Here is a 16,852-nt window from a genome sequence, read left to right as displayed (position 1 = left end):
GTTCTATTTGCAGAAGAAGTGATAGTGTATAACAAGTTCTATAGTGCAATTTCTTTTTTCATTAATGGAAGGCAAATGGTAAAAAAGGATAGAGAAATATATATTTTTGGCACAGACACAAAGTACAAGTCATGCAGCCTTCCGCCTTCCCTCCCCGGACTTGATTTTTGTTCCATTCGCTTGTTCCATCCATGTCAACTTTTAAGTCCTTCCATTACCTTCTCATGTTTGACACATGAGCTTCTTTAGAGTCAAAGCCTTTTACACAGATAATTGATGTTCCAAATCAAATAATCAATGCATATGCAAGTAACGATCAGAGAATACCTCTCATTACAACTCAGGGCCCCATTTACAATTGCTTCTCCATTTCCAAGGCTGACTGGCGTTGTTAATAGTCAATCATGTTCAGTTCAAAATAGATCCCCACACACAGCACTTTGGCTTCTTAAAGGTTCCTGAAAGTGGGATATAACCTAATGCTCCCAGTGTTCATGGCTAGTTTAATGGTAAGAGACAGGCAGGAGTAAATAAAGAGAGAAAGAGGTGAAAGCATGAAAGAAGCAAGGATAATTTATTGTAAACCACCCACATAACTTCAGTATAGAAGTGTAATAAATAAAAATCATTCCCTCTATTGCAATCTTCAGGCACTGAGCGCCAGTCCTTACATAGCTAAAACAGCACCATGGATGGTGGCTAACAGTTTGAGGTTGAATCCTGACAAGACAGAAGTACTGTTTGTGGGGGACAGGAGGCGGGCAGGTGTGGAGGACTCCCTGGTCCTGAATGGGGTAACTGTGCCCCTGAAGGACGAGGTGCGCAGCCTGGAAGTCATTCTGGACTCACAGCTGTCCATGAAGGCGCAGGCCAATTCTGTGTCCAGGGCAGCTGTTTATCAGCTCCATCTGGTACGCAGGCTGAGACCCTACCTGCCCGCGGACTGTCTCACCAGTGGTGCATGCTTTAGTTATCTCTCGCTTGGACTACTGCAATGCACTCTATGTGGGGCTACCCTTGAAGGTGACCCGGAAACTACAGCTAATCCAGAATGCGGCAGCTAGACTGGTGACTGGGAGCGGCCGCCGAGACCACATAACACCAGTCTTGAAAGACCTACATTGGCTCCCAGTACGTTTCTGAGCACAATTCAAAGTGTTGGTGCTGACCTTTAAAGCCCTAAATGGCCTCGGTCCAGTATACCTGAAGGAGCGTCTCCACCTCCATCGTTCTGCTCAGACACTGAGGTCCAGTACTGAGGGCCTTCTAGCTGTTCCCTCATTGCGAGAAGCCAAGTTACAGGGAACTAGGCAGAAGGCCTTCTCGGTGGTGGCGCCCACCCTGTGGAATGCCCTCCCATCAGATGTCAAAGAGAAAAACAGCTACCAGATTTTTAGAAGACATCTGAAGGCAGCCCTGTTTAGGGAGGCTTTTAATGTTTAATAGATTATTTTATTTCATTTTTCTGTTGGAAGCTGCCCAGAGTGGCTGGGGAAACCCAGCCAGATGGGCGGGGTATAAATAATAAATTATTATTATTATTATTATTATTATTATTATTATTATTATTATTATTATTATTATTATAACAGGCAGGTGTCAATTGGGTTCAGGGTGACCTCAGGAAACACACATTTAAGCAAGGGGCAGGGTGAAGAAGTAGAATCCCGAAATAGACTCTTCAGGCAGAAGTTACAAACAGTAGGTGAGGTTGGGGCAGATACACCCGAAGTGCCCTCCCAGTTGACCATGGTGGGGTTTAACTAAACTCTTGTTTAAATTTCAAAGGCATTAGGAATGCAAATGTAAGCTACAGGGGGCATTCCACCAAGGTTTCCATGGGAATTTCATCACAAGCTTATAAATCATGTACAGTACATATCTTTCTCAAGAAAGAAGAGTTTGGTTTCTAGCACTCAAGGTCCTTCTGCGTTGTTGGCTCCTGGGGGTGGAAGCACTTTAACCTGCCCCGAAGCTAAGGAAGGGGCTGAGCCCTCTCAATATCCAGTGCCGACGTTGCGCATGGGACATCATGATGCTGTGCAATGTCACACACAGGGCGCCATGATGTTGCATAACGTCACGCATGCTATGTCACGGTGTCACATGACATTGGCACCCTCCATTGTAGGTGCACGCTGGTACCAATGAAACCACTCTTGCCAAAAATACATAGGTGCATTATGGGATAAACTGGTATTGGGGTGTGTGTATGGAAGAAGCAGAGACTGGAGGAATCAGAGCAAAGACTGCCTTGTATGCCAGGGTTGCCAACCTTTTTTGACTAGTGGGCAAATTTTGTATTTTGAGAGTGTTCTGGGGGCAAAAGCTACAAAATGGCTGCCATGGGGGAGACGGGGCATATCACAAAAGTAGAGAGACAACTACATATGACAACCTTATGGGAAGCCAGCTATGCCCTGCAGGTCTTGATTATGGAGCACTAGCCAACACGTGTTCTCTCTCTCTCTCTCTCTCTCTCTCTCTCTCTCTCTCTCTCTCTCTCTCTCTCTCTCTCACACACACACACACACACACACACATGCTGTTCCTGTCTAACAAGAGGGAACATTCCTCAGTTTCCAGGATTAATATACAAGGCAGTCACACCACTCTCATGTCACAAAAATCACTTAGAAAGTACATTTTTTGCCCCACAATGTTCTTTCTAGGAGGGCTAGAAACTTACTTTAAAATGAAAATGAAAGCTCACAGTCTGGGGCACCACTGCAGTTTGCATAAGTACAATAAATCTTTAGAAAAAGTCCTAGGGAGAAGTCCAACAAACCCAATGCAGACCAAGTGTTCTTTGTGGCCGATGAATGCTGGCTGAGGGTCAGAGAAGCAGGTGGATCAGAAATGGAAAACTGGGTGGGAATGAACATGACATGGAGTAACCTAAAGGAGGATGCTGAAGAGAACGTTCCATGCTGCAATATTTTGTTGTTGGTCCCAATTGCACCGTATATCTCCAGCTTACGTAAGAAATAAAATTACCAACTGGTGATTTTTCTTCTTCTTTTGTTTCCTTTGTCTGTTTCCACTAAGAAGACTCATTTCAAAATTTAACAAGATTTGGGAGTTTAGCTGTCTTCCCACAACAACTGAGCATCACTCACTCTGATACCATTGAGCAGTTACTTTTCTGTGAGAGAAGCTTGGCTAGGAACTCTTTCTCCCCCTAGAAATCTGACTGGCACCTACATTGCGATTAGGGATAAGCAGATCTGTCAATTCTGCTTTCTCAGTTTTTAATGCTTCTAATATTAAATTTGGTTATTACATTTCCACATCAGTTTGCCATTCATTTATATTTCTTTAAAAGGGGCCTCATTTATCAGGATTTTAGTGTGAATTTATCCCAGTATTCACATGTTTGTATGCAGTTTGGCCTAATATACACATTTTTGCAGAACATTTTTCACTAATATAATACATTTGTGTGTGTGTTAGTTTTACTAAAATAAGCATATTTGTGTACATTTTTTTGCAGTTATATGCATTTTTGTGCACATTACTTGTCTGGGGAACTGCCCTGCAAAATTTGGAGATGTGTGATTTTTTTAAGGATTGCCTACATTTTAGTTCCCATATTGTTTCAGAAAGTACAAATTACGTAGGATTGCCTTTAACGCGAATGTATTTTTATTTTCAAATTGAAAATAATGAAATTCTGCAGAGTTGCTTCTGGTCGTTTTAGATGATGCTCCGCAAGATGGATCTACAGCCTTATTTGATATCATCTTCTAGTGAAGCTCATGCTTATTTGAAAGTATGTCATTAGGATATTCACGGCAGCGTCCATCAGAAGGGTCAAATGGACAGATTGAGAACTAGAGATGATTTGTTTCCAGAAAAAGTTATGGGTAGCTTAAACAGCAGCTACCCTACTTCATAGCTTGTGTTACTTACTATGTTTTTACCCCAACTCCTTTGCCAAAATCACTTAAGACTAAAATCAGCACTGAACACCATGAATATTCATTCACTGAGTGGGCCTTTCTTCTGACACACTCTCTAAGGTTTTGGATCCAGCAAAGCCTGCAAACACCTCAATGCCATTTGTGTGTTGCTGGTAGATATTATTATTATTATTATTATTATTATTATTATTATTATTATTATTATTATAAAACAAAAACCCTGCCAGAGCTATTTTTATCCTTGCTCTTGTTTTCCAACCAACTGTTTACTCGTAGGCCAGGAAGAAGCTGGGTGAGCAGCCCCCGCTCCTGCTTCTCACTCACCAGATGACACTTTGTTCTGCTCCACTCCAAAACCAACACAGGGAAGCAGAGGCGGGAGCGGGGGACTTGTTCTCCAAGGGGTGCAAGTGGAACAGATTTGATATCTGGAGCAAAGAGCTGGCAAATGTGGCCAACAAACAAGATATCTAGCAAAAAGCCAGTTGCAGAAAGGGCTTCTAAGGACAGAGTGGAAATAACTAAAACCTATCACACTTAAATACTTGGGGAGTGGGTTACAGCAGCAGGCAGTCTGGGACGATAGTGGTGTGTGTGTGTGTGCATGTGTGCATGTGTGTGAAGTTCTCTCTTTCTCTCTCTCTCCCTCTGCCAGATTATACAAATCAAGGTAGCCCTGTGTCTGGGTTCTGACGGCTTTCTCCTTATGCCCCCACAGATCAGAGTTTTCTGCACGACTGTCCTCACCCTTTTGAATAGGCAATGACCAGAGCTCAGGTGCCACAGAGCCTGACTCTCTGAATTATTGAACGCCCACGGAACATTGCCTTCGTCTCTTACTGCAATTTCCTTAAATAAAAAAAACGAAGGGGGGGGGGGAAACCACAGCATACACATAGAGGGAAAGCAAACTAGCATGGGTCACTGCAGGTCATCATCTCTTCACTGTGGTACAGGACCTAGGGATGCAGAGGGAGAAAAGTCCTACTTACAGAAGCAAGCACAGATCAAACCAAGGTGCACTATGAACAATAGGAAGCTGCCTTCTACAGAGTTTTTCAACCAGTCCACCTTAGCTCAATAAAGTCCATTTCAGCCTCTTCCAGTTTGACAGCGCAATCCTATGCATGTCTGCTCAGGAATAAGTCCCATTGAGTTCAATGGGGGGTTACAGAGTGGTGTTGCATCCTTTGTTGGCGCCCGGGGCACACTCATGTGCACACCAAGCAGGACCAGGGGCTGTGCACGGAGGGTGAACAAAACCTGCTGTGCCACCCCAACTCCAGCCGCCGCTCCAGCCATGATAACCAGAACTTCTTTTTGTGGGAATGTTCAGGGAGGTAGGAGAGGATATATTGTTTAATAATATCCTTCCCAACCTGTGTTAGCAAGTTCTATAATTTAGCAGAGTAACACTCCCTTTTAAACTTACACAGCAGATAAGTTGTTGCCAGGCTTGCTTAAGCTTCTAAAATAAGTTTCCTGGTAATTCCCCTTTATTCCCTCCTAAAAAGAATAGACACAACACAGTCTTGCATGAAAGGTATAAAATAGTTTACTCACACATTCTGTTCACAGATGGATCCCAGAAGGCAGACTTAAGTTACAAAATATAGACACGTGGAATCTATCCCATGAGATAGTTCCTTTGTCCTCTCTTGGCTGGAAGCTGGAAGCCAAGAGAGCATCTCAGGCTAAGGAGGTGTTGCTTCTTCGAGGAATGGACTCATAGAGAGAGATGGCTGCCTGCCCTGTGCTATTTTGTTACCTGCACAGGTAAGGTCACACCCACCTCTGGTCACATGTAGAGGACGTTTGTCCCAGCCAAGGAGGAAACAGGAAGTTTATCTACTGGCTGGACAAACATTCCTCTCTAGGAATGTTGGAATTGCCAGCTCTGTGTTTCACATCCCAGACTTCTGACTGGTACTGCCAAAGACTGAACCTGGGACTTTCAGTATGCAAAGCTGTGCCCTGTAGCTGAGCTATCAAGTTGCTTCTGAAAAAGGTTTGTTTGTTTTTGAGCATCAGAGGGGTGGCAAAGTTGAGGCTGAGGATTTGCCAGGGTCTCAAGACCAGAAATTGCCCAGCACCCTCAAACCACCTGCCAATCTCACTTTGAATAGAACACCCAAGAAAGTCAGAGGCAGGGCTAGAGAATTCCTGGTTTGAACTAACACCCACACTTCTTCCAGGTGACCAGGGTAGGGAGAGGTGCCTTAAAAATAGGGAATGGAGGTGTATCTTCACTGCCGATGATACATGGATGGATAGGATACTCCAATCCACCCCCACCCCCAGTTTTCCTTTTTTCCTCTTCATATGACGATCACCATTTTGACCACCAGCATGCTCAGTCCTCATTCAGGTATTTGGGAGGGGGAAGGGGAGGAGAGATGGGTTATCCCCTATTTCTTTGTGAAAGTCTTGATTATTTATTTTTTATTACATTTATTGCCCACCCTTCGCTAAACATCCCATTCAAGGCAAGTGATTTTGCAACTTTTGTTTTATTGTGATAACATTCCTGAATAGATTTCAAAAGGATGGGGGGGGCGCATTAATTTTTAAGAATGCTTTTCGATGGAGCAGCAGGTTTAAGTTTTTGCTATATCTTTTCTGTATCAATTTCTAGCTTAGCTGAGTTGCAGCCAAAGTTCTACAAAGCTTAACTTGTTCCAGCAACTATGGTCTTGCAAGGAACACTGTTTGACCTAGCATCCCAAAGTAAACATGAGTTTACAGCATCTGTAAGATGCCTTTGGAATACCCAGGTAATCTTCCTGCTCCATCCCTTGCAAATTCCAGGTCAGCCATTTCTCACTGTCAGGCCCCATCTGCAGGGTGTTGGGAAGTATCCTCATCCAAAGGATCAATCTTGTCAGAGAATTGCTTTTTGAATTTGACCTTTGAGAATCATCAATCTAATCAGAAAACGATAACCTGTGCAACCTGACCCCACAACACAGCAGTTTTCAGACCAATCAATCAGGATGCATTATTTAATAAGGAACAGCGGAACAGCTCCAAAAGGCCAAGACTGACAACCCCTGATGGGGATGCCCCCTTGACGAAAAGTTTCCACCTTCCTTCGCACAATCCCTGTCTAAACCACCCATTTGATAGAGCACCAATCTTAGGCTCTGCTTTAACTTGGGTTTATTTGGCCTGACCACCAGCCAAGGCACACACATGTGGGCTTGGAAGCAGGAAAAGCAGCAACATTTCCATAGACCAAAAATGCAAATTAAGCATCCCTGCTCATATTTAAGAACTCATAGAAAGCAGCCTTATGCTGAATCAGACCATTGGTCTATCTCATTGGTCTAGAGAGCCAGTGTGGTGTAGTGTTTAAGAGTGGTAGACTCGTAATCTGGTGAACCAGGTTCGATTCCCCGCTCCTCCACATGCAGCTGCTGGGTGACCTTGGGCTAGTCACACTTCTTTGAAGTCTCTCAGCCCCACCCACCTCACAGGGTGTCTGTTATGGGGGAGGAGGGGAAAGGAGATTGTTAGCCGCTTTGAGACTCCTTAGGGTAGTGATAAAGCGGGATATCAAATCCAAACTCTTCTTCTTCTATCTCCTGAGCCCTGTTATGTCACTCCTTGCCTACAAAGCTGGCAGCCCTTCGCACTTTTCCAAACACCCTCCCTTTTGAAGTGTTCCCGCAGCCTCATCTCCTCTTCCCTCTCCTTGGGAGTCCTCCAGTCAACTGCTGCTGCCATCCCTGGTTTCTGAGCCTGCCCCCCCCCAAGAGAGGTGCCTCTCAGAGGCACCATTTACCTGCGGAGCTTATAGCCAGGGCTGCTGCAATAAACAGCTGTGCAAGCCTTTGGGAGGCAGAGACACGAGAGGACATCAGAGGAGGGAGGGAAAGAAAGAGGGACAGAGGCCACACCCCTGACCATCATTCAAGGCACTCCAGGGTGCCACGGCACACTGGTTGAAAACCACTGCTCTATCTTGCTCAGTTTACCCTGGCTGGCAGCAGCTCTCTGGGTTTTCAGGCAGCAGACATACTCAGCGCTACCTGGAGTTGTCAGGGATTGAACCCAGGACCTTCAACAATCAAGTTGAATTATCCAGCATTTTATCCTAACAGAGTTAGGACAAAACGGACTTATTGTGGAGATAGCAGAAGGCTGAGAGTGAGTTGCTTGTTTATGTATATTTAATACAAGGCCTTTCCCCCTTCCCTCTGGAAATGATGAGGCAAGGTCTGAAAGCTGCCAGTTGGACACATGTACAAGCTCTGTTGGACGGGTAAGGCATGCTGGCAGCAGGGCACCAAGGAAAGGTTGCAGGGACAAGGGCATCGTTCTCTCACAGTCATCTGCAACATCTGTTGCTACGAGTCAGCACTTTGCAGGTTGGACAGATACAAGAGAGGAGTGTCAATGCCAGGGATGTACAAGGTAAGAGGTGAGGAAGCAGAGCCGTGGTTCCCAGTGGAAGTGAGAAAGCAAAAAGAAAGGGAAAGCCTCCAGGGTGGGTGATGCTACAATGACCCACTCTGGGACTTCTGGGATTATTATTGAATCATCCTATATACCAGAGAAGGGGAACATCTCCAGAAGCTTGTTGGACTACCATCCCTGTGGCCACACTAGCTGGGACTGAAGAGAGTTGCAAATCCAACAAAATCTGGAAGGACATGGGTTCCCCATCCCTGGTAAACACTAAAAATTTGTTATTTGCATGCTGGCTAATATGTAGCCAAAACAGTACAATCCATGCACAGGATTGAGCAGGTTTAGTGGAATCCAAAAGTTTGAGTAAACACATTGTCGCTCAGAAGTTGGTGATTGTTCACTAGGGGTGAGGGAAATTTTTTGGTTTGGTTTGCATTTCAATGTGAACCTGCAAAATTCACAAATTTTGAAAACCTATGTGGACTAAATTACAGCTATCCTTCAAAATTCGCATGTCTCCAAATTTTATGATGGCTATGTTCATGTGTTGTTTTGAAAACTGAGTTAGGTAGGTTCACTTATAAATGTGAACTTCAATAAATTTCTCCCCCATCCTTACAGAATCTGTCTTACATATCTGATCCAGGTAAGTCTCCTATTTACATCTGAATGAAATGCTTGTATGGACGTGGATGAGAGCTTTCCACCAGAAAGGGAACTTTATTCTGGAGCTTTTGTAGTTCATTAGCTTCCATTCGTAATAATGGGAGGGAAACTGTTGCCAGGGAGGACCCCCCCCCCCAAGTCTGAGGACCACAAGAGCACTCTTCTGACCTATAACAGAGCTTTGCAGGGCTTTGATGAAGTGGTTGAACTGCCTCTCACCCCACCCCTCAAGGCCACCAATGTATGGCCTTTGGTATGTGGAAATAGCTTTGGACTAGATTTCATGGACAGAAGGATCCACAGCATGGCACAGGAGGAAAATGCAGGTTCTTAGCATGTTTTAGAAAGAGAACGCTTGGCTGTTAACACAATGTGTTACAGGACATCAGAAGATACTGCGCCACATGAAGCAGAAAACCAAAAATAATTTATTGAATAATTTATTCTAATTAATTAATCTGTGCTTTGATAAATGCTAGAGCTGCCAGGGCTTCATTGCTGTGGCTATTGTTGTTGCTGTTGTTGTTATTATATATTATTATTATTCCCTGTGGTTGCAGCTGCTAAGCATTTTGTAGCATTAACAAACAGCACTGAGCTTTCATTCCCATGGGATTAGTTAATTGTGGAGGATTTTTTAAAAAGACATTTAGAATAAAATTAAAGAGCTGGAAGGAGTGCACGAAACAGGCTTGGTAAAGGCAAAGAGAAAACCCTTCATCATGAGTCAGTAATTGATTTGCGCTTCTCAAAACGGTTTCCTCATAACTGAAGCCATGTGTCCAGAACGCACCCCATTAACTTCAATTAACTTCCTGCCTGCTCATGCAACTTGAATATCCACCTGATATTAAATAGGGGAGAAAATTATGCCAGCAAGGGAATACATGAATACAAGGAAAGGAAGAGAGAGGGGTAGAGAGAAAGATTGTGTGTAAGAGAGAGGTAGAGAGAACGAACATTGGCCTTTTCCATCTCACCTGCTGATTGATCTCGGTTCAATGCCAAAGGAAGGAGATAGTGGGAGCCTTATTTTCTCTGTATTTCAGAAGGTTAGGAGAACACAACCCTGCAGAAATCTGTAGGGAGAGAAAAGGTCTTTCCACTTCCCTCTCCTCGATTTACTCCTCTCTGGTCTGACGCACTTGAGCCTGCTAGCCAAGTAAGGGCTTTCTCATTTCTATTCCTGTCCCAGGTCCTGTGCCTCTCTGGTTACCCATTGGATCAATAGGAACAGGATGGAAGAAAAAGAATATAAGAAAGAAAAGAGGGGAGAGGGGAGGATGCATAAAAATAACGTGTCCTCCAGAACTAGAGGCCACTCCCCCTCCCTCAATGCAGCATTTGGCTAGGCTTCTAACTTTTCTCATCTCAAGGACACAGGCCAAAAGCTAGGTTTGGCTGGCTTAGGGTACTGATATACTAACACTATTTTGTGGGGTGGGATTCAATCACTCTGGCTGCACAAAGAAAGCTGATCTGGAGCCCTTGCAACACAAACCCGCTTCCCCAAAAGTACAGACTGTTTTTTTGAGGAAAGCGGTAGGAATTTGCTTCAGGAAATATAGGATAATGGCGACACTTGGTTTGCTGTTGGTATCCCACAACACCACCTATTTTCCCCCATCACCGAATCAGGATGAATGCTCATTAAACAGCCAGTGTCATCTAATTGCTCCACCAACAAATCAGGCTGAATGTACATCAAACTGCTCATCTGGAAGTTACCTTAGTGTATTTTCATTGCCAAGCAGTGATTACATATTAGAAGACCCTGATTTGAAAATTGCCCCTCAGTAGACTAGGGAATGAATACTATTAAGGTCATTCTGGAACAGCAGAGGACCCCCATTTCAATCCTTGGCTCATCCACAGAGACCAAAACCAGGAAAGTTGGTATTCTTCAAGTTGGTCAACATTACAGGGGCTGAGGTGACAGGCTGCCTTTTGGCCACAGCAGATCTGTACTAGCTGCTTGTATTTTACTAAGCTAAGTTCAAGGTAATATTGTTAGTATAAACAACCTACGACCAGGCTACCTAGAGAACAGCCTTGTGCTTTATACACCACTGAATAATTGCAATCACCGCAATCATCATCAGAAGCCCTCCTGACTTCCCCACAGGTATCTCATACTTGGTTTTTATGTGAACTACAGCTTTTCCCATTGTGTGTGATCAGCATTTTACAACCCTGTTCCTATTTAATCAGACAGTTTTTATACTGCCCCACTCAATGAAAACATTTTTTCCCGTCATTAAGTGTTTTCAGACAGTTATTTTGATTTAGTGTTGTGACCATTTGTTCTGCATTTTAGGGATTTTAGCACTTTAATATGTTTCAATGATTTTATAGTATTTTTACCGTGGGTAAATAAATAATTAAATAAATAATGGGCAAATAAATAAATAAATGGAGCTGAGTAGAACAAAGGGAGGAGAGAAGCTGTGGAACATCAAATAGCAACTCCTTACTGCTTGAGAAATGAAAATCCAATCAGGTTAACCCTGCGAACAAAACTACAAAATGTGACGTTTTTGTTTTTCGTTTTTGTGTGACGTTTTTGTTTGTCACTTGTTTCCTTTATTACACTAGATAGAGGCAAGCATTCAGCAACCGGGTGAGAGATTCTTGCTTTGAAAAGAGCATAGGAAGGTCCCTCACACCCAATCTGACAATTGGTTCATCTAGTTCAACACTGACTGACTGTGGCTTTCCAGAGTTTCAAGCTGGGGACATTCCCAGCTCTACCTGGTGATGCCAGAAATTGAACTTATGACCTTCTGTATGCAAAGCAGATGCTCTACCACTGAGCTACACTCCTTGTTCAATAACTTCATTGAGGAGATTCAGGTAGGTAGCTGTGTTGGTTTGACACAGTCAAAATAAATAATAAATGGGTATCAGAACAAACTTAAAGGTAAAGGGTAAAGGGACCCCTGACCATTAGGTCCAGTCATGGATGACTCTGGGGTTGTGGCGCTCATCTCGCTTTACTGGCCGAGGGAGCCGGCGTACAGCTTCCAGGTCATATGGCCAGCATGACTAAGCCGCTTCTGGCGAACCAGAGCAATGCACGGAAACGCCATTTACCTTCCCGCTGTAGCGGTACCTATTTATCTACTTGCACTTTGACGTGCTTTCAAACCGCTAGGTGGGCAGGAGCAGGGACTGACCGAGCAACGGGAGCTGACCCCGTCATGGGGATTTGAACCACCGACCGATCGGCAAACTCTAGGCTGTGTGGTTTAACCCACAGCACCACCCGTGTCCCATCAGAACAAACTTAGTTGGTCTCTAATGTGCTACTGGACAATTTTTTTTTTATTTCATTGAGGAGGTTATCACATGCTACGTGTTGAGAGAAACCAGCAAGTATCTTTGCCAGGACCAAAGCTAAGTTTGGCAAGCATCACATAATTTGTCCTGCCAATGTAACATCATTGACCTGAGCTGACCATAGTTGATTGAGCACAAGCTCTCCAATGTACCTCAGAATATGGGCTAGGCAAGCTTGCAGTGAAACACAGAATTGGAGAGTTGGAAGGGACATTGAGGGTCATCCAGTCCAACCCCCTGCAATGCAGGAATCTCAATTAAAGCATCCCTGACAGATGACAATCCAACCTCTGCTTAAAAACCTCCAAGGAAGGAGAGCCTACAACCTATTGAGAGAGGCCATTCTGCTGTTGAAGGGCTCATACTGTCAGAAAGTTTCCTGATGTTTATTCAGAATCTCTTTTCTTGTAACACCAATCCATTGCTTCAGGTCCTGGCCTCCAGAGCAGGAGAAAACAAGCTTGCTCTGAGACAGCCTTTTATATATTTGAAGTTGGCTAACTTATCTCCTTTTGGTCTCCTCTTCTCCAAGCTAAACATATCCAACTCCCTCATCTTGGTCACCCTCCTCTGCCCATGTTCCATCTTGTCAATATCCTTCTTAAATTGTGATTTCCAGAACTGGACACAGTACTCCAGGTGGTCTGACGAAGGCTACCATAGAGTGCTACAATTATTTCACCCTGTTGACCAGTGTTGAACTTGTGGTCTAATAAGACCCCTAGATCCTTTTCACATGTACTACTGGCAAGCCAAGTGTCCCCCATCTTATATTGTTGCAGTTGGTTCTTCCTACTTAAGTGTAGAACCTGACATTTGTCCCTATTGGAATTTATTTTGTTAGTTTGGGCCCAGTTCTCCATTCATCTTGAGTTCTAATTCCGTCCTGTAGCTTTGGCTACGCTTCCCAGTTTGGTGTCATCTGCAAATTTGATGAGCATCCCCTCAATACCTTAATCCAAGTCATTTATAAAGACATTTAACAACAATGGGCCCAGGACAGAACTCTGAGGCACTCTACATCACATTTTTCCAGGATGACATGAAACCATTAGTTAGCACTCTTCGGATTCAGTCAGTCAACTAGCTACAAATCCACCTAACAGTTACCTCATCCAGCCTACATTTTACCAGTTTCTCCACAAGAATATCATGGGAGACTTAGTCAAAAGCCTTACTGAAATCACTATCCACTAAATCCACAGCATTCCCGTGATCCACCAAGCTTGTAACTCTATAAAAAGAAAAGAAATTAGATTTGTCTGACATAGCTTGTTTTGAGAAGTTCATACTGAGTCTTAGTAATTATCCTTTTTTAAGTGCTCACAGACCAATCATTTGATTATCTGTGCTGGGACTATTCTCCTGGTAATGATGTCAAGCCAGTCGGTAGCTACCTGGGTCTTCTCCCCCACTGTCGTTAAGATTTTTTATTAAAATTTCTTCATGATACAACAAGATACAGAAAACCAATGTAAATAAAACAAAAATAGCTACAAAAAGTTAAAACACGAGTATGGAGTCATCTCTTAAAGGTAGTTTTTAACCCTTAACATGCACAGAAGTTAGTGCGCATTCCAGCTCTCACCTGGGATTTTTCTTTCTCCTTTCCTTTCCCTGTCTCCCACCCAGAGTCCCCCCCATCAAACATCTACTACTCCAATGCATTTATAATCTCTGGACCATAACAAAGGCCCTAAGCAAAGAAGAAAGGAAGGAAACAGAACAAGAGAAACAGGGATAAGAAAAGGAAAAAGAAAGAAGAAAGGAAAAAGAGAGAGAAAAGAAAAGAAACAAAGAAAAATTCCGGTTTTCACCTTCCAGTTACATTTTTTAAAAATACATTCACTCCATGATAACATCCATCTTCTCCACTTTCTGTTAAACAATATTTCTTTTAAGTCCAAGTGTCTCAGAATAATTCATAACTTTTCCACAAAAAATCCAAGAGCAGATCCTAAAATATTAGTATTAGTTGTAAATGTCAACTGTGTTTTTACTTTAATATCAACTTTGCCTCCAGTAATTCCCACAACCATGTCTCCATCTTGAGTAATAGTAAATTCTTCCCTCCATGCCCATGTTAAAATCTCGTATTGAAATAATATTCCATAATTCTTTTCTTGTTATGTATCCTTTAATTCACACCCAGTTCGGTATATTCAGTTTCCATTTCCTGTTGTATTTCCATTTCCTATTATGTATAGTATTCCAATATCTTCTAGGATTGAACCTTCCATTTACATTTCTTCCTATCTTTTTCCAGGGATAATACCATAAATTTAGTGACATCATTCTCTAAATCCACTTCAGATCGTATGCACAGTGCAGTCTCTCTGCTAGAACTGAAGAAGAGCGAGGACTGAAATTTTTCCAAAGCATTTCTCTCTCTCAGTTCTATCAATGCCAAATCCAGGTGACTCTTCTTGTCTCCATTTATGGTTTTATCTTGCCCTTCTTCTACAAACCCTTGTATGAAAGGCATTTCCATTTTACCATCTGCTTTCTCTAATTTTGCTGTTTCATCATCCGGTCCTGCCAGCTTTTCATCAATTTTGCCTGAAGTTTCAATGTCATTTACAGTTCCGTTTTTCAGTTCAAATCTCTCTGATTTATTTTCTTTTACCCTTCATCAAACGTTGATCTGATCATTTTTAATTGTTCAGTCATCAACAGCCAAGCAATACCAACAGTTACTAGATGTTTTTGATGTTATTAACAACTCAGTCTCTTTATATGTCTCAACTCTACCTTAAGATTTTCACCTTTAAGATCACAGTCAAAACAAGATTCTTTCCCACAGAGGAAGTAATGGCCAAATTACTTTTAGTTTCTCAGCAATATTTTTGTTTTCAAAAGAAGAAAAAGAAATAAATGAATTCTCTCATTCATTTAATCTTTATTGTCAACCATAAATCAGGCTTTTTGCTTTGCTTTAGACACTCTCTTCTTAAAGACAGAAAGCAGCTCTTACAAGTTTTCCAACTTTGTTACAGGTAGGAAGCCGTGCTGGTCTGACGTAGTCGAAACAAAATAAATTCCTTCCAGCAGCACCTTAGAGACCAACTAAGTTTGTCATTGGTATGAGCTTCAGTGTGCATGCACATGAAAGCTCATACCAATGACAAGTTTTCCAACCGTGAGTTTTCATCAGTAGGCAGAGAAATTACAGGAAATTAGAGAGAAGTTACAGGTTATCTTGTCTAAAAAATGTTTAAGAAAGAGAGGGTGCAAACCTTATACTTATGAAGGGTTCTTACGTGGTCTCTGAATGCAAACCAACTTGTTTCAGTCCCCATCGAAGCCCCCAGGCGCAGACAGAAGAAAACAGCTTTGGTCAGAGCATTTGAGGTTACTCCCTCAAATACTCTTTTCCCCCAGAGTGATTTGATAGCCAGGCCTTCTTCTGACTACCATCAATCACCACATCATTATCTTCTGTCAGTGGAGAGCCAACAGAAAGATATTCATCCCACCACTTCCTCCCCAGAAGTCTCCCCTCACCTTTTGAAGATGGGGACAACATTTGCCCGCCTCCAGTCTGCAGGGGCCTCACCCATTCTCCAAGAATTCTAAAAGATTATAGATAGAGGCTGTGAGATTATATCTGCCAGATCCTTTAGTACTCGAGTGCAGCTCATCAGACCCTGGAGATCTGAATTCATTTAAAGTAGTTCAGTGTTACCTTACCACCTCTTTTCCTATCTTGGGTGGCAGCTCCCTTCCAGCATCATTTATTCTGTCATCACCGGTTGAGCACTGCTTTCCTTTTGGGTGAAGGCAAAGGCAAAGTAGGTATTGAGCAGTTCTGCCTTCATCTCATCTACACAGAGGACCTACTACTTGCTTGTTATTACTCTTGTTTCAAACATAGCCAAACATCTTCCATGAATAGACCTCCCTTACATCCCAAAAGGACTTGGGTGGAGGTTGGGACAGGAAAGGTTGCAATCCATGAGCAGGTGGTGACCCAAAAGACAACTACATCAGCTTGCATTGGCTCTTAGACCTCCTAAATTAATGGACACAGTTCACCCGAAATGTGTGGTCATGCAACTATCAGACTCACCCTTGAAGTCAGATAAGGTAGAGGGGGACTTGTCTGAGGAGAAAGTCATTACTGTGAAGTCTCAACCTAGACTATTTACTACTTCTGTTTTTATGGCCTTGCTTGCTAAGGCCAGACACATGTTACAGTTAAATGAGGAAAAACCAGTGAACTCTACTGAACACTTGGGGGCACTGGAATTTCTAAGGCTTTTCCCTCTGCTAATCACAAACTCATTACCATTCCATTCTCAAAAGCCTTTGATGAGATTTGGGGTACATAATGGAATATCACTAGTAAGGCTAAGCTGTCTTCTAAGGGGGTTAAGAAACATTACCTCTTTGCAGACAGGATTATGAACAGTCTAAAGCAGTGGTTCCCAACAGGTGGTCCGCGGACCCCCAGGGGTCCGCGAGCTATGCCAGAGGGGTCCGTAAGATGCTATTAGAATAAAAAATATATT

The 16,852-nt window shown here is 43.0% G+C and overlaps 1 protein-coding gene across 3 annotated transcripts in view; it reads right to left on the bottom strand.

Annotated features, from left to right (window-relative positions):
* NTNG2 (netrin G2) overlaps positions 1–16,852 on the bottom strand; it is a 126,933-nt gene that overhangs the window by 44,604 nt on the left and 65,477 nt on the right. The window lies entirely within an intron of this gene.

This window comes from Zootoca vivipara, chromosome Z, assembly GCF_963506605.1.
Source record: "Zootoca vivipara chromosome Z, rZooViv1.1, whole genome shotgun sequence".
Taxonomy (NCBI): domain Eukaryota; kingdom Metazoa; phylum Chordata; class Lepidosauria; order Squamata; family Lacertidae; genus Zootoca; species Zootoca vivipara.
The sequence above is the reverse complement of the archived record's forward strand: the minus strand, read 5'-3'. Positions and strand labels throughout refer to the sequence as shown.